The sequence below is a fragment of the Halichoeres trimaculatus genome, unplaced genomic scaffold (genome assembly GCF_033239565.1).
Source record: "Halichoeres trimaculatus isolate MK-OKI-2021-1 unplaced genomic scaffold, fHalTri1.1 fHalTri1_scaffold_20, whole genome shotgun sequence".
NCBI classification, from domain to species: domain Eukaryota; kingdom Metazoa; phylum Chordata; class Actinopteri; order Labriformes; family Labridae; genus Halichoeres; species Halichoeres trimaculatus.
The window spans coordinates 17695477-17720508 of record NW_027437198.1 but is presented as its reverse complement, the minus strand read 5'-3'; the positions used below and the strand labels follow the sequence as shown (position 1 = coordinate 17720508).

General features: G+C 40.3%; 1 long non-coding RNA gene across 2 annotated transcripts in view; it reads right to left on the bottom strand.

Annotated features, from left to right (window-relative positions):
- LOC141809657 (uncharacterized) overlaps positions 1 to 25032 on the bottom strand; it is a 114068-nt gene that overhangs the window by 63001 nt on the left and 26035 nt on the right. The window contains exon 3 of one of the 2 annotated variants that reach the window (XR_012600009.1): positions 16241 to 16337. The exons of the other annotated variant lie outside the window; for it this stretch is intronic. This is a non-coding gene — a long non-coding RNA (uncharacterized LOC141809657). The remainder of the gene's footprint in view (positions 1 to 16240; positions 16338 to 25032) is intronic. 2 annotated transcript variants of the gene reach the window in all.

Below are 25032 nucleotides of genomic sequence, written 5' to 3'. Positions count from 1 at the left end.
TCAACTTTTGTAAAGAACAAGACTTTACTTTTTTGTTTTTATTTATTTATTTATTATCAGAAAATACAACTAACAGCTAAAACTTTTTTGTTTTTTAACTTGGGCTTTACAAGGTGGGCGTCAATTGTATCACCCACACAAGATCCTATGCTGCTCATGCCTGAAACTACAAAAACCTGCACACAGGCTAAACAGAGAGGGAAGAATATTTTTGTGGTAACTGGTCAGTAGAGGAAGTCACCCTTTGGTGCAGATGTGTAAACCAGGATCAATCCATTATTTGTTTCGATCAATTATCTGCATCAACATCTAATTCATCTGATCACTGATGAAAATTAACTGATTAGAAAATGTGCCGCAGTGGCTGCTGTTCTCTTGGGTTTATTTTGACACAGCACTCTGTCCCACCAGCTTCCATCAACAACACTTTTAATCCAGCTTCACATCCTCAAACATTTTGAAGGCCACTTAAACATCTCTGTAGGAATGTGTCATATTTCAAATACTTATTTTGACACAAAGTTTCCCATCTCTTCTGTAACTACATAACAGATCAACACAGGTGTAGGTCTCAAGAACCACAAGTTAGCAGAATCTGCATCAGCTCTAGCAAACTGTCCACCTCACAAAGACTGTTACAGCTCTCATTCTACATTTACTCTTTCATGACAGATCCTGTGGTTGATATGTTTACCTTGTTGAAAAAATATAAGAAACTCTTCACTGTAAGTAGAAGAAAACATATGAATCAGGTCTTCAAATGGCTGTTTCAGCCCACAGCTGATGTCTGGTTTCAGTGAGATGTGCTATCTAAGTGTGCCTGTTGAATCAGGGCATGGAGTGAGGAGACAAGGTTTAAGTTTATGCGGGGTCGAAGAGACCTCACAGACACAAGCTGGAGACAGGAGCTATCAATCTGTCTGCCAGATAAATATACATCAACCCTGAGACCGTACAAGAACAAGAAGACAGTAAGACTTGATAAAATTCTGAGTTAAGTCAGCTATTATAAGAATATATAACTGTTGTCATTATAACTGGCTGTCAAGTCTTGGTTTGAGTGAAGAACTAGTTTCAGTTGATTCTTTAACTAGAGCCAGTAAAGAGTGTTCACAAAGATTTTGCTCATTTGTAACTTTTGTCGTAAAACAATATGTATACGTATTCATGTTGAAATTGTCTCAGTTCAAAGGTTAACATGGATTATATCAAGGCATTACTGGTATAGCCCTACAGTTGTTAGCCCTAAAATACCAAATGTATATTTAATGAATGAGTTTTAAAGACCTCTATCTTATCAAAATGAAAAAAACATTTTTTTTAAATAAAAGAATATGTTCTGCCCTCTTTGGGAATTGTCATTTTACTGCAGGCAGATGAAGTTATATTTTGGTCCTTCAAAAAATGTCTGCTCCATTAAAATTATCCACACACTTTCTTTTCAGGTAAAAAATGACATCTTAACTGTTTCTATGTTTTTGAAATAAGTATTTTCTGCACTAAAAAACAAAAACAAAACATGTTTGCTGAAAACTTTACAAAAAAAGTTGCCAGAACCACCCAACGTGTCAAATGTGATACAAAAAATAAATCAAAAACACAATAATACAGCAATATTTTTTGTTGAAAGAGTTAATAAACATCTCAGTTCCAAAAAATTAGAATTTTCTGACTATTAGTTGATAGGTCAGACTCCAAGCTTGGTTTATGCTTGACGTGTCTTCGAGGTCTGCGCGGCTTTGTGCAGTCGTTTCCATGCAGTAAAAGAATTAACACGTGCACCTCCCAAAATTTCCCGACGATACATCACACAGAGATCACTCTGGTAATTGCGTGATGAGCCATTCTTGGCTTGCAATTGCGTCCAAATTCAGCAGAAAAGAGGAAAAAAAGTTGTGAATAGCATGACCAACTCTTCTTCTCTAGTTTAGTACTATCGTAGACGTGCATTTGGGATACACCGCCCCCTGCTGCTTTGGAACGGCGTTGCACTGAGTGTTTGAAAGGATAAAAGCCGTGTTCTCTCATGCTGATTCAGTGCGTCTCTTTCCGTGGGTCACGCTCCTGCAGAAAGCATAATACAACCTTCACAGGGTTGAACAAAGATATCTTTATTCACAGCCATGGATTAGATGTTGACAAGACAGGATTTGAGTTAAATATGTTCTGAATTTCATCATCAAGAGACACAGAGCTAGTGACAGAGGTCAGGAAGAAGAAAAACTGTCAATCAATACGGTCAACTGCAATTGAAGAAAATACTACAATCCAATAATAACTTCCAGAAAAGAGAGAGCAGTGGCATTTCTTTTCACTTACACTCCTTTCAGCCTTTTCCTGCTCTTATGACTCACACATTTTCAGCTTTTTAGCAAAGTAAATGCATTCATTTGCAGAAAGAGCAGGCAAAGATTTAAAACGGCATCAATCACATTTTCTTTATCCCCGCCACTTAAGGACTCTGACTTTGTCCTTACTCTTAGTGCATTTCTGCTGGGACTGCTCTCTTGAGAGTTATTTACACCATTCAGGATACGCTGTTTTATTTAAGACACGTATCTTTCCTGGATTCCCCCTGCAGCCTTTGCATACAAACCTGACCAACAAAGCTGAAAACCTTAGCATAAGGCTTGTGGACTGAGAGACGGCACAAGGAGCAGCTGTTTGTCTTCAAACATGAGGCGGATTCTCTCAAAGGGACAAGTTGCCCTGCATTGCATTCATTTTGAATGTAATGTGTGACAGCTAGCATCTTGTCATTCCCTGTGTGGCATATTTTTTTCCTGATTACTTTCTGAGAAAAAGATTGCATAAGGCATGAGGCACCATCCTTCCTCTCTGAATGTTGTTTTAAAACGGTAGTGATGATGAGGACAATGAGGTCTTATGACAGGAGACGAGACTCCAGAGAAACAGCCCTGCTTCGTGGCTGTATTAATGAAAGTGATATTTTCAAAGTTCAAACTCTTTGAATAGTATTATTACTCATCATCACTTCAGCTGTGCAGTCATTGCTTTGTGCTGCTTCTGTTAAGCTCAGCAAAGAGAGCATTGTGCAGCTACATGAGACCTTAACCTGCGGTGCTCCTATCAGATATGACAGATTCGTTGCAGTCACAGTAGTTCAGCTGCTGTCAACTTAATAATGCATAATCCTGAAGCTTTTCTGTATAGACCAGAGGTGACGGCGAATATATCGCACAAAAAAACACAACATCTTGCAAGGGAGCACTGAAGTATTGCACAGTGATGTAAAAGATTGCAGAAATTCAATCTTTTTGGGAGGCTGTTAAAAAAAAATCTTTGAAACTTTCATCAATTTCACTGTGGGGTGACCTTTGACCTCACTCTAATTAAGGCCACTTGAAATGATTTTAAAAAGATCTTTTAGCCGCTTACTTCTCTGAGACAGTCTGGTGCTTGGCTTAGAGACAGCCTGCATGCTCACACACTATACCCACAGGGATGTGTACAGCTCAGCCTCACATACTTTTCAGTGCATTAAGTCTCCCACTGAGAGATCCACAGACGCTCTTTCCAGCTATTTTCCCTTACACTCCACCTACACATGGCTTCAGTGCATTAGTGCACTGAAGCCATGTCGTGGATTGCGATGGAAATCTAAAAACTTAATCCTCTTGACAAATTGATCTCCATGTGTGTGTTGTTGGACTTATTGACACTTAATGCTGCTGAGGTTCACCAGCGTGGGTGGTGACATACTGTACGTTCTCCCTTGGCAAACATAAGTTCTCAAGTTTGTCTCACAAGAGCCTTTAGATACTCTCTCTGCAGCTTTAAAATGAACTCACAGTTCATTGATAGAACTTAACAGAGTTAATATTTGAATGCAGAGGTTGTGCAGGGTTTGTATTTGTCTCCATTTGCAGGATCTGTTGCTCCAGAAACATATCACACTCTGCACAGCCCAAACTGGGGAGAAGACGCAGCAAAAAGTCAGTGATTAGAATAATGAATGGAAATGACCTGAAGTCAACCCACATTTTTCTGAGGCCTATCTCCATCCCACCACCTCTCTGTTTTAGAAATGCATGAACAACAGCTCGAGTGTCTGGCAATTTTACAAACCAAGTCTCAAATGACCCATTAATGTTCAGCATTCCTGAGTTTTTAAGGAGGCCAAATAACAAGAGCCAAGTAATACGGCCAGACCTTTTTTTTCCTGAAACAAAAAACACAAAACCGGTTTATAATTAAAAATCTGTGTATCTCCAATGCTTCTGGTGGGTCTGCTGTGACTGAGGTCTGAGCTGTTCTGGGACCAGATCTACGTGAGTCTAATAACTGAAGTTTTCAACCATAACGTAACTATCCAGGAATTTTTAAACAGTAAAAAAACAAAATGATTACTTGTTTTTGAAGTTTCAATTTCAAACTTAACTACTTATGAAGGTTTAAAGCAAGTAACTTAAAGATGCTATGAGGAGAATCTGTTTTAATTGGACTACATCGCCACCTTCTGGCCCGGAGTATCACCCACACTGTCATGAAGATACGACTTTCATCCAGGCGTGTGTTTTGGAACACATTTTCTTTGTTCAAGACAACTTCTTACTGGATACAGTTATGGAGTGCTGTTGTTTAAAATGTAAAAACAAGCAAACGTAAGTTTGTACTGTAGGTGAGTAGATGGCTATATGTAGCGCTACTAGCAGCCTGATGCTCTGATGTACCCGTGGGCTAACATGACAACATACAAACTGTCAGTTTACGTACAGTAGTTTAGCAGCCGTCAATATGTAGCGCTACTGGCAGCTCAATGCTGTGAGACGTGTCTGTAATGTGTGATGTTAGTGAATTCTGGTCATGTCCTGCTAGTGCTCATCTACCAAGCAGAGATAAAATAACCTCGCTCTTCATTTTATTGATAGATTCTCAAGTAGAGGTGAGTATTGGCAAGAACCTCATGATATGACACGCATCACAATACTTAGGTCACAATACAATAGTATCACGATGTATCACGACATCACACACTGTTGTGAAATATTGCGATTTTCAACACAGTTATCTAAGACAAAAAGTAGAGATGATTATCTAAATCACACTATTACTCAAAATTGAAATGACAAGTTGTGGTAAAACTATTTGATTGAAAGCAACTTTTCCATTTTGCCGTTTTTGAAATACTGAAAGTCAAGTACCTTGTTATAAACACTAAACTTGAAATCATAAAGTGCATCAAGTTTTTCACTCAAACTGCTGTGATGTTAAACTAATGTTGCAAAAAAACCATTGGGTGAAAGATGTGGCCAGTTGGTATTACCGATAAATTCCAATTGATACAGTGTGTTTCAAAAAAAAATCTGATATTGATTTTTGTAGTCTACAACACTGTAAAAAGTTAAACCTAAAATAATTTTGAACCAACTGACCCAAAAATAGAAAGAAATATTGATGTCTACGGCATCAAAACTCAAAACATCAAGATCTTTTTTCCAACTCAAACTTGCACTTGTTTAGGGGCACTTAGCAGAAAAAAGAAACATTTCACAGTGGTTCATCACTGAGAAAAGTTTGAGAACCACTGTGTTAGATCATATTATAGACTGGACATGGAAGAAACTGTGCCACTAACTGAGTATGAAAGACTGACATATCGCATTATAACTGCTCATCTCCTCTTTAATTAATCTGTCAATTCACCACGTAAAAGGTTAAGTGATTGATGTTTGTAAAAATAGTTTCTGTCTTCTGGAAGAGTCGATATACCAAACTGAACACCTCTATAGCGTCACCAGTGCAGACTTTGTAAAGCCATGAGAATCATTGTGACCATACGAATCTGTCATTGCTGTAAAAACTAGAAAGTTCTGGAAAGAGAAGCGATGGGGCTTTGATAGAGTGACAGACAAAGTGAAACCCAGGTTATGAGGATATGTGGGAAGACTGACGGATCACAGGCCTTTTCCTTTGTGTGTCATGGAGACAAGACATTGTTCTCTCTGCCTTGAAGATCAAAAGAGATCAGGAGAGCTCTCAGAAGAGAGAGGTCCTCCTTTTTCCTCTGTCCTTTCTCAGTTCTGAGTCAATATGAGGAAGTTCTCAAAGGGGAGAGAAAAAAGCCGGCTGTCAGAAAACACCAGGGGCGGTGTGCATGTAGAGGGCAACAGAAGGAGCCTGCTCTCCAGATCTGAAGTTCTAACCCAACAAAACAAAAGACTAATTGCACCAAGATGAGCCAACTCTAAAAATACACCAACAGTGTTCAGTGTTGATCTGATAGGAGAATAAAACATTATAGGGCTGGGACAATATGCTTTTTTTCCCGATTCGATTCTGTTACGATTTTTGGGGTGCCGATTCTATTTAAATTTTGATTCATGACATTTCAGATTTTTTTCTGTGAAATAGTTAAGTGATGACAATAATGTCTACAGACCATATTAGAAGCCATATTTTCCCAAAAAATGCACCTGTGTCAGTTTTATAGAATATATATATATATATATATATATATATATATATATATATATATATATATATATATATATATATATATATATATATATATACATAGTTTTTGTTTATTTTTTTTTAACAAAAAAAAAACACAATTTAAAAGCATTACACAAATAATCCAGATCCCTTGAATGTTTTCTTCTTCCCCCACAACATTATGATTATAACTTCCTTTCCCAGGAGACGGAGCTAAATGAGGGACTATCAAACAGAAACCCCTGTTTTTGACAAATGAAGCTGATGTTGAAGAGCAGCACCCATTTGAGTCTGGCTATAGAAGTACAAGAAACCACATGCACATCAACGTGCAACGTGCATTAAGAGCAAAATAAACATGTTTAACGCCTGGTTAAAAAAGCACTTTTGGTCTGAATAACTAACATGAGGTCTGACAGAGTGTCATAGTCAGTCAGAGGAGAGTTTATTACATAGACCTGACAGTGAAAACAAATCCTTATTTTCTTTTACTGAAGGACTCTCACTAATATACTGTGTCTGTTGTTGAGGAACAGACAGCACAAAAACAAACTCCACCTATTGTCAACAGAACCTGCTGTAGCTAATTCACACCTGCCTGAGCACATGATTACAGATGACTTCATGTCAGATCAGCTCTACTGAGTCAACAACAAAGCACCAACAGTGATTACACACAGCAACACAATAAAAAAATGAAAAAGGGCATATAAGCACACCATGAAGAGTGTTAAATGCAGAATTAATATTTCTGTTTACATGTTTGCTTCAGCTTCCATTGTTTTTTGGAACCATATGAAACTATAATGGAGCTTCTATAAGTTACAGTTTCTTCACTCTGCATCTGTTCTCTGCAGCTTCCCTGTAGCTATGCTAAGAATAGAGGCGTGGGCTGAAGTTTGATTAAATTTCCTTATCTCACATCATCAGTGTAGTAGTGGATGTATTACTTCTACAAGTGATGAAACGTATTAAAATTAATTACAAGTTTTGGCACCCCCGCCCCCACCCCCCCCACTCTTAAGCTGATATTACCTTTGCAGTAGCTCAGGTATATTTAAAGGCAGCTTCAAACACCTATTATATCGCTCTTATATACTCTTATTGTTTCCCTCTCTCTTCACACCTCCTGCGTGCTCTGGATTTTGCTCCAGGTTGAGCCATGTGTTCGCTCACGCTGCTCCCTTAAAGCTGTTGTTTAATTCATGTGCATGGAATATATATTCTGCCTTGAACACTGCATTAATCTTTATCATGCCCACACACCCAGAAGATGATTTCACTACACTTTTGCACTGACGTTAAAACATATCGAGGCTTGAAATTTCTTGAGAGTTTACTCATTAATTTATGTGGGAAAGCACAAAGCCTCAAACTAGAATCGATGTGTAAAGAAATCCATAAGGGAGGGTTTGTATTGCAGTTATTATTTTTCTTCAAGTTGCATTAAATAAAGAAAAAAATCCCACTACTCCTTTGGGTGAGCTGAGGCTCTAAAGTACCCTTTCAATAAATATTCAGGAGCATTAGAGTGTCCAACAGGGAAATGCTGACTTTTTTTCGCCTCGTATGAGACGCAACAGGACCCCACCCCTGTCACCTCCAAAGTAAAGGTAATTAAAAACAGTCGCCTCAGCCCCACCCGTCCATAAACATTCCACGCTGCACGCACTGTGCTACATTAATATGCAAATTGAAGCTGAGGCTGTGTGCGGGGCACTTTACTGATCCAGTTATTAAATTAATTTCCTCAAAACAAGCGTCAGGAGCTGCTGAGGTAGTCAATGGGTTTTCCCTTTATCTGCACATATTAATGGGCCTTTATCAATTTTACATTCATCAGAGAAAGGAGAGGGAGGAGGCGGAGGAGGCGGAAGCTGTTCCAGTGGCAGCACCACCTCTCTGTCAGGCCACCCCGCTCTGCAGTCACAGACACTTACAGAGTTGTCCGTCACCACAGCAATGCAGGGGGACGCAGAGGGACCAGGATCTCCATATCCTTTCCTCCCCAGCCCAATTTCATCCTGTCTGCCGCTCCATGCACTGCTGCACTCTGGGATGGCATGATCAAGATGTTGCAGTAACAGCAACAGGTGATGTCACATGGCAGCCAAAATGCTGCAGTCTCTGAGGGGCAGCTCTGTCAAATCACTGAGTTGCTGGTGGGAGTCTCACATAGCAATTCTACACTAAGGGCACGTACACACACAGTGCTTGAGCTCATCAGGATAATGTGTGCAGGGAAGACTCCTTCCATAGAAAAGAATGCAGTGACCAAAATTATTTTTTTAAAAAAGCATATGAAGGGAAGATGATGAGACTCATATCAAAATTTTACCATTCACTTTCAGTTAATGAGAAATGTTCAACCGAACACATAAAGATAAAGTGGGGAAAAAAAACTAAATACCAAAATAACTAATGATGATTGGCAGAATATGTGGAAAAGCCACCAAACCACCACTGGTTCCCGAAAATGGGGGGAATTTTCATGGAAAAACCTGGTCTGCTTTTTCATGAAATAAAAGTAAATACTTGAACCAACTTTTTACATGCTGGAGAAACTGTGGATCAGTAAGGGTTAACCACAGTCATTTATTCTGGTAATGTTCAAAAATTAGGAAATACTAGGAAATCATAAATACAGAAGTAAGAAAAATCTTGGGATATACCACTGAATGCTTCTATACCAGGGGTGGCCAACCAAGAGCCACAAAAATTGGTACTACAAAAAACCACATCAAAAACGCACTTCCTCTCACACATGAACTAAATGACATAAAATTTTCAAAGCGGCATTTACTGTGTTTGTGTGTTTCAATTCCTACTTGAAGCCGTGTCAAAGACAAATTTCTGTTTTTACAACAGGAGACATAAAGTTCCATCTATCTAGATAGTTATGAGCACATTAGCAATGTAGAGAAAAGAAACTGAAACTTAAGTATTGATCAATACTGATCACAACGTTGGCATCAATATATCAATATTTTAGATTGATTGGCACACCACTACTCATAACAATATAATAATTTTTTTTAATGAATGGATCAAAGAGCCGCACACTGAAAGGCGAAGAGCTGCATGTGGCTCGCGAGCCGGGGGTTGGCCACCCCTGTTCTATACTGTACTTATGTAACTTTTCAGATGAACATGTACAAGAAAATGCTAAATATATATAAAAAAAAATTTGATAGTGACTTGTAAAAAAACAATAACCAGGAAGTGTTACCAAGCTGATCCCCCAGCTGTGGAACAGTGGATCCAGGCTATTGAAGAAATTTACCAGATGGAGTGACTGACACATATACTGAGACTGCAAGAAGCCCAAGTGGACGATACATGGGAGAAATGGATGAAATACAGAAACCAGCGACATGAAAAAAAAACAGTGAAAAGAGAGCATGCTATTGAAACCTTGATTTTTAATATTTTCCCCAATGTTCTTTGTTTCCTTTTTTCTGCATGATTGCTTAATACATACTCCTTTAAAACCAAATAAAAAGAAAGTTACAAAAAAAAGATAATGTTTGCAGGAATGATCCATTATCCTTTTTCATTTCCGATTCTATTTTAAGTCCAGAATCTTGAGTTTGGGATGATGCATATGACTGATTAAATCCAAACTTTAAAAGGAGCCAAACTCATAAGTGTAAGCAGTGTGAGTGTTAAAGCTGTCTGCTCTTTTTGTGTGTTTTCCCATTTTTTTTATAAATCATCCAAGACTCAAATCTAAAAGAGTAAAGTCTTGTATGACTGACATTTTGAAAGATTACACTAATGTTCAAACACTCGACTGATAGTTTAAAACCTGGTGACACTGGTGATTATTTCTCACATGTCATATAAAATCAATCCCCCTAAAAAAAAGCACATTTCACCTCTGGACACCTTGTGCAAAATGTAACTTCCTGTCTCAGGCTGATCTTGTCAGTGGGTGAATAATGACAGAGCACAGATGTGAGAGCAGCCGGGGGAGGTGTTGAGCTTTACCACTTCACCTGATGTTTTTTTAATAGAATAGAATAGAATAGAATAGAATAGAATAGAATAGAATAGAATAGAACCTAAGTGTCTTTGTAACAACAGTTTACAACGAAATTGAAGTCACAGCAGCAATCAAGCAAACAAAAGTAAGAAAGTGTATAGAAAGTGCAAAAAGTTCCATAAGAAATAGATGATAACAGCTTGTCCATCATCCTCCAGTTCAGCCAGCCTCCACCTCAACAGGGTCCAGGACTGAGCTTCTTCAGTCATGCTCCATCTCTGTTTCCTGTATCCTGTCAGTTCACAGCAGGTGAAGCTCTTCCAACATGGTGTTGGTGTCTGATGTTAGCTCCGTTTGCCATGTCTGTGAATAGCATGATGCTAATCTGCCCTCTGGTATTCCCTCTGTTTCTGAGTTAGCACAGCTAGCTCGTCCATCTTATTGGGGATAGATCTTAGGTCCATGTCGTCACTTCTTAGCTCACACCTGAGAACCAGCATGTCATCCTAACATCCTTCTTCTCACCTTGTGGGAAGACATCAGGCCTTACATCAGTTAGCATTGACATGCTACAGGCTGCTAACAACTGAGTTCACATGTAAACAATGCAGCCATGGTTACATGTAGGATCTCCAGACAAACACAGGAGAAAAAGTAGTAAAAATATCGCTGAAGCCACAAAAAGTTTGGTGTCCATGACCAACAAATGAGCCAAATACAGTAATGATCCACTCCAAATACAAAGATTACGAAAAAGAGACAAAAAAATTACAAGAAACAGACAAAGAAGAGAGAGCTGCTGCAAAAGGCAGCCATAGCCAACAGGGCGGCGCCTAGCAATGTTTGTGTTAAAGACCAACTATCTGCATGTTAATGAACATTATAAAATGAGAACAGGATTTGGAGGCAAAAGAAGTAAATGTTTTCAGGTCTGTCAGGTGTTCCAACAATTTTGGCCACCGCTGCACATTGGATTCTAGGCAGTGTTTTGCAGTGTGTTCATTATTCATGCTCAAACTGCAGCGACAATAAAAATGAGATTTTATGTGCAGTCCAAATTCATACACCTAAAAATACACACAGACATATACCCACAACAACAACTTCCTCAAAACAACTTCCAACATTATGAAAACAACTGACTTCATCAGAGCAGATCAACACAGAGAGGGAGAGCAGGTGTAATAAAGTTTTTTTTTCCCTGGCAATGTTTGGGAACGACTCAATTGTTTGTTTTGCCTGCCTTCTTTTATTTGTATGTGAAGTGACCTTGGGCAAAGACGAGAGTAGAGGGACATTAGCAAACCGGAGAGCATCGTTATAGCAATTACTTGGAAATCACGAGGCCACAGGGAGCAATTATGTGCTTTGAGTTTACAATCTTGCATTGGGGTGCAACGGAGGGAAAGATGAAGAAGAGCAGGCATCGAAACAATTGAACTGTGTGCAAGCAGAGGCAAGTTAAGGAAGGGTGAAGTAAAAAGTAAGAAAGAAAGAAAGAAAGACAGAAAGAAAGAAAGGGAGTTCAGGAGTCATGGTTGTGAGAGGATAAGAGGAGAGCAGGAACGAAGAGAATTTCAACGGGAGTGAAGTGGACTCATAAGTGTAATTGAGTGAAGACTAGTGAGGAAAAGAGGGAGAACAAAATAGCCGATAGCTCTTCTCGAGTCCTTAGAGCGTGCTTTTTCTGCCACAGTGATAACTTGGATTTCTAATACAGGGACTCGCTCCTCTGAGGCATAAATATCAAATGGAACTGCGTCCCCACAGTCTCTGCCCACACTGGCAGATGTGAGCGGTGACGAGCCGGCCTGGCGACGCAGCCTGGCTGAGTCTGGGGCTCGGCTGATAAGAGCGAGGTGGAGGAGGTCAGTGAGCTCACTGTATTGAGACATAACCGCCGGTCAATTCAATTTCCTTAAGGACACAGGAGTCCAAGCGCAATCAGAACATTTCATATCACTCCCAGGCTCCTCTTGCCCTTTCCCCAATCTCATCGGAGGAGAGGGTGGATGAGTGAGTGAGCGTAAACATGAAAGAGGAGAGGGAGAGCGTCAGATGATGGCTGTCAGCAGGGGTGGGAAACTTGCAGGTTAGCGAGATGTGTCAGAAAATCTTAATTTCCTGACACCGTTATTCCAGCCGGTGATTAAACTCCAGCTGATGTCAAGAAGGAGAGAAGGGAGGAACATCAGAGAACAAACTCACTAACAGATGCAGTGAAGCTGTTGCATTCAAACAAACAGGCAAACACTATTGGGATGTCGGGTTCTCTAAAGGAGACGAATCAGCCTCCCCCTGCGCTTTAATTATTCATATCAGTGTGCGCTTGACTTTCAGAGGAGAGTAGGAGCTGTACACATACAGGCCACTGAGTGGATCAAACACCATGCCCACTGCAGCAGAGGAACCAGCGACAAAGACCACCCTCTGATGCAGAGGGAGTGAGAGGGAGGGGAGGATAAACAAGAAGAACTAAAGGAAGGACGAAGAATACAAAACAGCAATCTAAAATTGACTCTGAGACGCCTGTGGACACCCACAGACCTGGAGCTAAATAAAAGATGTAAAGCTAGCTTCCTCTGCCTACTTAGAGCAAACATAGCCAGGATGGGGCCTTGTATTGGAACTCTAATTTTAACTCTAACTTCACTTCAAATCCAGACACAGATAAATAGTCAGAGAGCAGCTCAAACATTTGAAATTCTTTTAATTCTTGTCATGATCCTTTAGATGAGATAGCTTTCACAGTTGCCATTGTGACTTAATTAAAACCAAGCATTAGCAGCGGTGGTGCAAACCAGGGTTGTACTGTTGGAATAATGAACTCTCCATTTTTCAGTCCATTGTGTTACATTGCGATGAGTGAACAGTTCATGCAGCTCTCATTTTTTCACTGGAGCTCTGAAATCATATATACTGGTTGCACTGTGCGCTAACTAATGCTAGGAAGTGAACCTACCACCAGAGCTTGTTTGTCAAAGATCTGAGGCCAGATTTTCTCTTAGTGAGGTAACTTCAGGCTTCACCCTGGATTTTCTGTCCTACAACGATGGTTCACTTTTTACCAAGATAAATCAACTTATGCAAAACAGAAGATCCTAACAAGAGGGTAGTTCATGAAGAAGAGCCTTATAAAGAAAGATGTACCAGTGCTCCATTTGTCTGTTATGTAAGGATGACACACCGGCTCTCATATAGGGCGCGATGATGTGTGCAGAAGCCCAAACCTGAGTCAAATCTCAAAGCAGAATGATACACATTTTGAGTAAATCGTTCCTTCTCTGCCCTCTTTCGAACATCTCTCTACATCCTCTTGTCTTTATTTGAAATTCAGAAAGGACTGAAATCCTTTACCTGCTAAAATGACAAGTGAGCATGATGATTATGTGACTTCAGAAATTAATTAACGTGATGGCTGGATGTGTATTATAGCCACGACAACATTTATTGCTTACAGTGACAGATTATGTCTGTCTATAAGAGAGAGCGAAAGTTTCATGAAGACTGATATGGGGGCTGTGTCGCTGAGCAGATAAGAAGGAACACATAATTGGAGATCCATCCATTATCTTTACTGGGTTTTCCTCTTGGGGTCGCTGGGAGGCTCCAGCCTATCCCAGCCATAATTGGGCGCAAGACAGGGTACACCCTGAACAGGTCACCAGACTATCACAGGGCAAATATAGAGGCAGGCAACCATTCATGCACACACACACCTACAGGCAAGTTAAAGTGACCAATCAACCTAATGAGCATGTTTTTGGACAGTGCGAGGAGGACGGAGATCCTGGAGGGAACCCACGTATGCACACAGAGAACAAATAAACTCACTATAAAGGGAGCAAAGTCTGAACCTGGAATTTTCTTACTGTGAAGCACCACTGTGCAGCCCCTAACTGAAGATTCTTATAGGAAAATCAGAATAGTCACAAAAGGAGAATCCCGCTAATTTCTGACTTGATCAACAGTCCACAGAGTAAGGGATGGGTACCTTTCACATTTGAAACAGCAATTGGTTTCAGTACTCAACTGTACCAATTTTCAGTACTTATGTGGTAATGAATATTACTATGAATTTGTTTAGTAATAAAATCTTTCAATTTCAAGTTTTTCAATTTAACATATTGATTTCTCAATATAAAGTGAGGAGAGGCTCTCTTTGGGCCACTGTGCCATAAAGCCCTGACTGGTGGAGGGCTGCAGTTGACTCTCTTGAGCTTTCTCCCAGTTCTTCTTTTTTAAAGGCCCCTTATTATGCTCCTTTTCTGCAGTTTAATATATATCATTGATGTCTTCATGAAATGGTAGTAACATGTTTTGGTTCAAAAAATCAATAAATCAAGCACAGCAGTATTGTTTCCAGGCTCTCATAGCCCCTCTGTTCAGAACGGTCTGATTTAGTGGGCGTGACCTTCATATGTAAATGAGCCACCGCTGATACCGCCCCGCTCTCGCGTCACTGAGAGCGGCGCCACGAGCTTCGAGTGCACAATGTTGAGGAAACAGCGAAGCTTGTTTACCGTAACATTACAGGCTAAAACAACAGGCTAACGCAGCTAAAGTTAGCATCCTGAAGCTAACACAGAGACAGGGGGGACACTGAGGAAAAGCTCTTACATCTGCTCCACAGCACACAGTATTTAAAATACTCACATTTCCAGGGTCCGAGGTTTGTTGGTGGATGGTTGGTAATGCGCCTGGATTTAGGACCAGTCTATTCACTAGCCCTCTGTTGTACTGTCCAAAGTTGGAAAAGCAGTCGGCCGTGAAGTGACTAGCACACACATGCACAGTTTTACTGAGTGTAGCTGGCACATTTCCTTGATAAATTAACTCTAACCACTTAGTCTTGTCTTCTTCTAAGATGGGAAGCTTGTGCATGGAAATATGTGGCTGTTTACAGCCAAAAACAAAGCAGTGATGGCTCTTCAACTTCAGCATTCCCCTCTCGCTGCTGGGGAGATTTCTCTCCAGCAGTGGGGAGGGGAGTGGGCGGGGAGGGGGTGCGAGGGTATCTGCTCCAGTGGACCAATCTGATCAGACTTGCTCCTGATTAGTCAATAAAGGGAATCGCTGACATCAGCAAATCCCCCAAATCCAAAAAGCTCATTTTAGGTCAGGATTTTACATTCACAAGCACTACTAAGTACAGGTTTTGTCCTTAATTATCACATTTTGTAGGCTGGGAGGAAAGCCAAAGACCCACAAATTTTACTATAAGACTTCATAAAGTGATTTTTGCATAATGTGGGACCTTTAATAAATCCGTAAAAATGTCTTAAATTGTGTGTTTTTATGTCAATATGGGATGCTGTGTGTTAAAAATCAACTTAAATTACTTCATTCAATGGCTGTAATTTAACAAAAAGTGAAAAATTTTAGGGGGTCTGATTACTTTTAGTACCCACTGTATAGACTTGCAATGCTGTGTTCATGTCCCGTATGGAAAACTGCCTAGTCCCCCACTCCCTCGCAGTCACAAGGATGCATCTAGGTACCAAAACATGGTACCATTACCTTTCAAAGTACCTCAGGTAGACCTGCCAACATTTAAAAAGAAACATGACTGACATTAATCATTGCCCTTTGAAGGAGAGGAGGCAAACCCCGTCTGGTAGAATGGAATTTGCAGGTATGTGGCTGTAAACTAAAAACAGCATTAATCTGTTTAATTTCCTGCTTCTCTTCTTCTTTTACCTGAAGGTGCCTGCTCTGCTGACAATATTTATCAGCAGTTTATTTTTTAAAGTCATCTAAATTATCCCCCAGCTTTTTTTAAAAAGTCTTACTTACAATTATATTTTGGCAGCAGGTGATCCGCCTCCTGAAAGGGCTTGCTGTTAATGATGAAGCGTATTTCCAGGATCCAAAACTGAACATAGAAAACCATCTGCAGCAAAGCAGCAAGAGGGACAAAGTAAGTACAGAGAACAAAACAACAGCTTTAATGATTGCGAGCAAGTAAAGTGCATGGATGAAAAGCAAATGTAACATAACTAAATATGAATAACAAGTTATCTGCCAAGTCTTCTCATTGTAATATCTTCATGTAAAAGAAACTTTTTATTAAACAAAGAAACAAACACCAAATTAAATCCCTTAAATTTGGGATGATTACCAGTTTGGCCTTATTTGTGCAGCCTTTGTATGAAGTAAATACCTTAGGGAAAGTTTTTTGGTTTAATTTTGCCAAGCAGAATGCAAACAGTGACTGTGGACAGATAGTCCCCTGCTTACTTGTCCCTGCATAAATCATGCAGCTAAGGGTAATTCTGTGGTTGGCAGATCAATAGTTTGTGAGACTTTGTCAGGCAGCACAGACACAGGGTTCACACAAATGAGCGATTTAACTCAAGGTAGCAATATAGAGACCAGCTGTGTGAATGTAAACACCTTCTTTGTTTCTCCAGCAAATTCATCTGCACTAAAAAAAAACATAAACCCCGAGATGAGATCAGAATGAAGAGGTCTTGATGAGCAGCTGAGTGAGAAAAGAGCGACTGATGAAATGATTTGAGTGTTTAGAAGCAAAGGGGGATGTGTAGGATCATAATCAAAGGCCATGGAACAAAATCATATCACACGAGGTCCGCTAATTTAGGTCGATTCAGAAACTCAGCCTCTGCCTGGAGAGGCATGTAAGGACATCTAGTCAGTCGGTGGTTTCACATCTGGTGTTCTTGATCTTTAAAACCGATTTTAACACCAGATAACTGACAGTGAAAATGTTTTTTTCATGAGAATGAACTGTTTAATTTGTTAAAGAGAAGCATGTTTCATCTCCCATCAGCACACAGTTCATTTCCAACAGCCAAAACACTGTTCTGATGTCTGCAGAACTCCAAACGATCCTGATTATTCAGCACAGAGTGTTCCTCATCGTTGCAAGAGAGGGAAAAAAAAAACCAGAGAGACGAGGAAGATGCGAGACAGCCAACATCTCTTACAGTGTCACTCTGAAGAGAGTCTCTGGAGCTTTATAAGCAGACTTCAACAGCAACAACTCAACAGCCTTGTAGAAGCAAACATGCTGTACAGGTTCCTCTCATCCGCCCACCTTTCACCTCATGCCCCCACCCTTCCTGCTTGCCTTGTCATCTTCTCCCACATTTGTGACTCCCAGCACCCAACTTCACCCCTGCCTGGCCAGCTCTCTGACTGTCTGCCTTATTTGCTCTTTAATGTTGTCAGAAATGCAGCAACCCTTCTACGGGTCACCGCTTTGAGGCTGAACTTGCATCTCACCGCCTGACAGAAGGAGAAAAAAGAGGCCAAAGTGGGGAGTAGAGGCAGAAATGGGGCTTTTTCATGCACAACAGGAGGAAAGAAGAGAAAGACAGGGGGGACATGGGGGCAGAGGAGTGGGGTGGGGAAGGAAGGAGTCTCATCGAAGACATGCCATTCTGAGGGTGTGTACAAAGAGGGAAGAAGACAGCCAGAGAGCACTCAAACACATCCTCAGCAGGTTCCCCTCTCTCTTACAACCCTCCACTGCACCAAAACGCAGCACCTGACAGCAGCTGACAGAGCCACAGCATGAGGCAGAGCAGAGGAGCACACAGCACATGCTCTCTCTGCATATGTCTCGCATGTGCACATCCATGCATGAAATAGAGTTTACAGCTGCTGTACACGTGACGTGTAATTAACATGTGGCTGTCATTAGGACATAAGATTTACTTTGGTGTTATCCTACACTGACATGCCAGAGTATCTTGTGACTTCTTGTTCATGTGTGTGAATGTTAAGAAGGGCATGAGAGCTATGAAAGATTTAATCTGCCCTTTACGTACAAAAGAGAAAGTATGCACACATCCATACGGGACAGGAGACACAAACATCCATCTGAGTGATGTGCAAAGTGAAATGTGGATGTAGAACGCTCATGATGAGTGAGAGATTGAGGTCATCCTGCATCCTGATCTTTGTTCCACATGGAGGTCTTTCCAAAAACTGCCACTTCATAAAGTGAAACAAGCCATTTAATCACCGCTCCATCTCCCACACACTTAAAAAGAGGTGACAGTATTGGGACAGGCACAGCTGAAAACAAAGGCCGTCTTGAATAATCACACAAAGAACAATGAGGTGAAAAAAAACAATCTTGTTTTTGATCTCTGAATATCATCATTCATCATTAATGGGGGAGTGTTTCTCACAGATTGCATGCTGCTGCAATTAAAAACCCATTTAGAAAACTCAGGGAAACTGGACGGCATATGGACTGGACGTGTAATGTGGGTGTGGATGTGACTTATTTGTTTTTAACTTATTAGAATCACACCTTTTGTGTAAAAGGGAGAGAAAGAGGTGAGATCAAAAGGAGCTTCTGTTTAATATTTGCAATAATGTTACTGCAGTTTCCTACGCATTGCTAAGATCTGCAACGAGAAACTTAGCACATCATCATTCAGATACTATAGGAGTACACCGCCTCAAACTCTCATCTCTAATTACAGACAAAGCTTTAATTACCATGGCCTCTTTATATAGATTTTGCCCCACTTTCTGTATGTATAATACAACATTATATAAGTTGGTAGGAATGCACAAATCCTGATAAAACAGAGTCCAGAGTACCAGAGGAATACAGCAGCTGCTCCTGTAGGAAGTGATCAGCGCATGTGCCCCTTAGGACTCCACAGATTTAATTAACCTCCCAGCTGTCCTGTTCCTGCCATCCACATCACGTAACTTCAACCCCAAGCAGGGACACATGCCAACAAAGCCCATCTTTTCAAAGAGATATAAGACAATCATAAACTGAGTCATACTTTCAAACAATTTCAAATGCTTTTTCGTTGTCATTCATATGAGGAAAAAAAAACTGAGCCAATGAATTAATGGCAGAGGAAAGTGAAATGGATCAAAAAGCACTGACAGTGATTTCAACAAGTGAATGTCAGACAAAAACTTAAAAGTAAAAATGCCATGTTTGCTGTGGTGTCAACCTGCAGCAATGTAGTGCCAACAACTGGCAAGAACAACTTACTCAACCTATGATTTTTTTTTTCTTTGAGTATTGGCTTCTGGAATTGGCGGCCTTCACAAGTATACCAATACCTTGGAATAAGGCTTGTACCAGCCTGATAACCGGCACTTATACTCACCCATCCCTACTAATATACTTCAAAAATGAAAAAGAAACTAGAAGAAATCAGAGAGCGCAGACCTCTGCCAAGCATATTGTGATAGTCTCACAACACTTTAGTCCTACTTTAATGTTATACTCCCTTTCAGCAGACTGTCTGCTACAATTTGGTGTTAGTTGCAGATTTCTATTTAAAAAAAACAAGGCCTAGACCTGATTTATAAGGTATGTAACCCTAAATTACTTCTGCTTCAGTATATGCTAAATGGAAAATAAAATTTACTTGACTTCGGGGGCAGCCGCCCTCCTTCCCCATAATGGTAGGGGAAACACTGGATGCTGGGTGTTAGAGGGCTGACTTAAAAGTCACTAAAGTTGTAGTTGTTGCTTGAGTACATCTGAGTTAGAAAGGCCATGATGACCGAGCCCTAAATGATTGTCCCTACGTTGGCCTCCCATACATGGATAAAACAAAAATAAAGGTATCTCATTTCTCTAAATGCAAAGTGAGATCTCTTCAGGGTGCACTGGTTCACTTTGCCTCATTTCAAGGAGTATTATTAAAAATAAAAACAGACATCTAGTGTATATATACAGCTGGGCTCCCTCAGTTCTAAAGCAATGGACTTCCACACCCTCGCCAAACCACTTGTGGCAGCTTCAGCTGTGATGTCAACAGGGAAAAGTGAGATAAATTAGCAGGAATAAACTTCCAGCAAAAACTCTGAGACCTGCAAATGTGTGCTGTTTAAACTTCTATTTAATCTCATCTCAACATTCATTATGTGTGCTTCAAAAGTATCAACAAGATGATTTGGCAGGGGTACATCATTCGCTGTAGAGGCCTATTTGAATTTCAATTTGGCTTGGAGGGAGGGAATAATAAGGAAAGAGGAAGAGAGGATGTAAGGTAGTGAAGGGCAGGGCCAATCACTCATAGATGAGAGTCATTTGTCTCAGTCTGAGGGGAACTCGTTCAATTACTCTTTAACTGTTTGCTTTGATGCAGAGCAAGGATCGATTGGTTTCTCGTTAGACCACATCAAGAGAGCAGACCAGGACAATGAATAAAACGTTCCCTCAAAAGCCTCGGTGAAAGAATTAAACATGTAGAAACAATCCTTATAACACAAGAACACAAAGATAAATATTTTTGCAAAGCATTTTCACTCTGTCATAATGGCTGAGTCCTTTTGCTGAAGGCCAAAGGGAGTTTATTATACACAGTTTTAAACTTGGGCAGTATCCAACTGGTTTTGCACAAAAACATGCACCCAAAAAAGGCAGAGTGCTGCGTTTCTATCACAGCCTGAATGTAGCTCAGAATGTGTCAAAACAAAGAAAATAAAACATTTTAGATTTCACACAGGTGCCATAGCTGGATCCTGAAATATCAGCTGCTGTCCTCTTTGTAGTGAGAATAATGTGAACAAATATCAGGTAAACACAGGATGAAAACTAACAAAAAGGGTTTTGGCTCCCCGGAGCTGGCAGACTGGGCTGATATAACGTTTGTGCTCAAAGATGAGGACAAAATAGAGTGTGTGTGTTTTTTTCCCCCCTTTGTAGGGATGAGGAGTGCCATTATGGATGCAGAGGACAGTAAGAAAAATACAAGTTCATACATAAGGATCACACTTTATGTGTGTGTCTGTGTACAAGTGATTCAAAGTAGCCATTCATATATGTGCATGAGGGAGGAGGACTAAAGCAAAGGCCAGAGGAGGGGGAGAAAGTGAGAGCCAGCAGAAAAGAGGTGCTGTAAATTGTTAACAGAGAGAGCCAGCTAAATGCTGACTCATGCATGCCACGCAATTACATCCAAAAAATGCCTGGCATCCCCGTCCAGATTGAGCTGCGGCTGTTTTGCAGCATTTATTTATTTAACTATTCAGAGGAGTTTTTTTAAGCTAGTAGATCACCAAGAACGCCAACTGGATTTCTGGGTCCCCAATTACTCAGGGTATCTATAAAGTTTCTTTACAATTTAAAAGTGTATCACAATAGCAAATTAACAGCCAGATATGTGAGAAATGTAACATGAGGGGTAGATGTACAATCACGTCCAAAAGTTTTGAGAAGGGCACAAATTTCGGTCGTCACTAAGGTCATTTTTCATGGCAAGGAATGACTTTGCAGTTAATTGCATCTGGCCACTCTTTACAATATAGAGTTAATACAAAGTGCCACCATAATACCTGAGGCAGCAAACTTTGTGAAATTCTAAAAACTTTTGGCTACAGCTGTATAATTTTTTTAAGCTAATTTCACAGGAAAACCATTTTTGTAAGAAAACGATGAAAGGCTTGTCTCACACGATCAGTGATTACCTCAAATGTCGTTTGCTTCTCTCTTTACCCAAAACTGTCCCTGACTCCATAAATTTCTTGTGCCATGACGATTCAATTGACACATCAGTCAATTGACTGACGAGATGGTGGATCTCTTCCATACTTAGTTCTGTAGGTCCACAGAGTCTGTGTATCAGGTTTTGTTACAATAAACCATGACGCTAGAGATAGACTGATAATCGGACGATATTTGGCATTTTGTGGCATATTGGCATCAGCCTTTTTTATATATTAAGTTCGACAGCTGATAAGAAATCAGTTCAAAACTGTGTTGTTATTTGGCTCTGATGCAGACATGCTTCTGTGTCTGCAGTCACTACTCTTTCTCTGGCAATGTTTTACTCACCATTTGGTTGGTTACACACAGAGCTAACTTTTGGAAAAACTTCATTTACTTTATTTTAAAGTTTAGGGAGCGATATGTTTTTTTTTTTTTTTTACATTTTCATCTAACTTTATGAGGCATACTGCTGACCCTTGGAGCTGTTCAATAAACATATGCTTAAAGACATTTAAACAAAGTTAAGTGTTGGAGTTTGTATCATGCAAAATTTTGACTCCAATATTTTCACTATTACTGTAAGTAAATACCGGCTTGAAATATCAGTTATTGGCTTCCTTGACGATGACTAACCAGTATCGCTATCGGTCGTGAAACAGTTATTGGACTGTTTCCAGTTGACACACACCGAATCTTTTCTGAGGAGAAGCCATTTTTTAGGGGTTCATTTAACAGAACCTCTTCCATCAACAGGATACCTGAAATACTCAAATGCGATGTGATTAAAAACTTTAAAAACTCCTGAGTGCAGAACAAATCCGATTAAGATTTCTCGTCAAATATCTTCGTAATATAATTTTTAAATTGTAAAGAGACTTTATAGACACCGTATATATTCCATCAGGAACATGTATCTGTTATAATCCACATTAAAACTATGTTCAAATAAGTCTGTGTAAACTCTACATTCTTCAAAGCAGCCATCCTTTGCTTTGAAAACAGCTTTGCACATTTTTTTTGGCATACTTTCAATCAGCTTCATGTCTTGTCCTCGAAATCAAAACACCAAAGCTCCTATGACTAACGCTCTGTTTGTGTCGATTCTGACAACCTGCTGCTGACAAAGTCACACCTCATACTGTTTTTCTGATCTTGTCCTGTAGATGCCCAAAAAGTGTTTTTTTTTTTTGACTCAGTATTTGGGGAGGTTTAAAAGCGTGTGTTATACACCAGATTTTACAGTCACTGTTAACCACAGATGTATATTCATAGTGGTTAGGAGGGAGCTACTAATGATCTTTGTTATTTGCTCTTGCTGGGTTTCAGTGAATGGAGTTGAGCTCTGTGATAACACAGCGTTAGCTAATGCTACAAAGCCGACATTTAGCATGGCATTTAGCTGTGTTAACCCAGGAGAGCACCTCAGCTGCTTTGTGTGCTCTTACTGTTCTACTCAGTTCATCATTTTTACAATACACCTAACAGTTTCAAAGCATTTGAAATTTCATTTCAGAGGCAGCTCTGTGTTCAAAAGGGACTAATTCTTAAGCAGCACTTTGAGGGAACAAATGAACGACTTTGCCTCTTTAATATTACCACAGAGAAACAAGGAGCATGCATAGAATTAAAGAAAGATATTATTAACGTTTTAGATTTTAAAAAACATTCAAACTGTGCACACATACCAAGGGGGTTTAGGATGTGACCATGAAGTAAGATTGAAGTAAGAACAGTAGGATTATGTTTTACTATGGAACTACACTGCCTAAAAGTTCAGGCCGGGCTGGATAAAAATATATAATATGAAACCACTTTTTGGTCCAGGTGATTTAAACCCAGGCACAAACTCTGAGTAAGAGGAAGGTGCCAACATAACAACAGTGCATTAGAATTCAGGCTGTAAAATTGGGCGACAGTCTCCACATATTGTCAGCACTGCTTGATAACCGAGCAGAGTGCAGTCACCCAAGATGGAGGGGAATGTAATCTTTTGAATAAGACAAATCTTAAAATAAAACTCATTTTTCCCTCTTGGCATTGTGCTTTGTCTGCAAAAATGAGGATTTGCGGTGACTTCTCAGACATTCAGGGCCACTGGTGAGCGAATAGAGTTATTATGCACATCACAATAGCTCACACATACACACACACACACATAGACACACACTTGCTAGCTCAGAGGCCCCCTTGCTGCACTCATCCATTGCTATTCAGTGTCTCCTCCCGTCTGGTCCTTTATGAGTCCCTGAGCAGCTCTTGGGCTGTGCGGCGACCAGAAGTACAAGTCTGCTTAACAGCCCCTGCATATTCAAAAGACCCGCAGTAAAAAGAAGAAGCAGACAGACAGCGGGTGGGCAAACCTGGCATCAACACCTGCACCCAACTCAACGATTCCAAACAGAGAGAGCTGGAGCAAAACCAACAAACAAATGGAAGGTCCTCTGTCAGTCCCAAGGGTGAACACCTGTGATCAGAAAAACTGCGGCTCAGTGGCTGTTTAATGGTTCAGACTATGAGAGATTAAGGATCATGCTTTCTTTAACTTCCAATTTAAAGAAATGCAGGACACTTTTAGCGGGTCCAGATTTTTTCCTCTTCTATTCACAAAAATGAAAAATTAGAATATTTCAAAATTGCTGACTTCAAAATCCAGGAAAATATCTTTAATGTATTCTTCTGATGGCTTAAAGCTGTGTTTCCACCAAGCGGTCCGGTTTGAGTCTGTACAGTTTTTGCTAAGTCTCATCCTGTTTGTGTTTCCACAACCAACCATGACCCCTTGTGGTAAGTGGTGTGTAAACCGGATGCTGATAGCCACACTCTCCAGAGTGCACAGGAGATAAACTCCCCTCTTCATTTGGCGGCAGCTGAGTTGAAGGCCCACCTCCACTGAGTGACCTCTGGACTGTTGCCAGGGCATTGACGGTCATGTCAGCCCAGACACAGCACTGACCAGCTGCTTCATGTACCCAGTGAAGGCATGATGGAGGGTGTACGCCACACCGGACACAGTTATAACCTCCTGTGCGGTAGCCTATAACCCATCCGTCTGATTTCTCCAACTTCATGGCTTCAAACTTCATTTCTCCTGTACGAACAGTCTGCTCTCCCAAACTTTCCATGATGGCAGCCAGTAAAATGC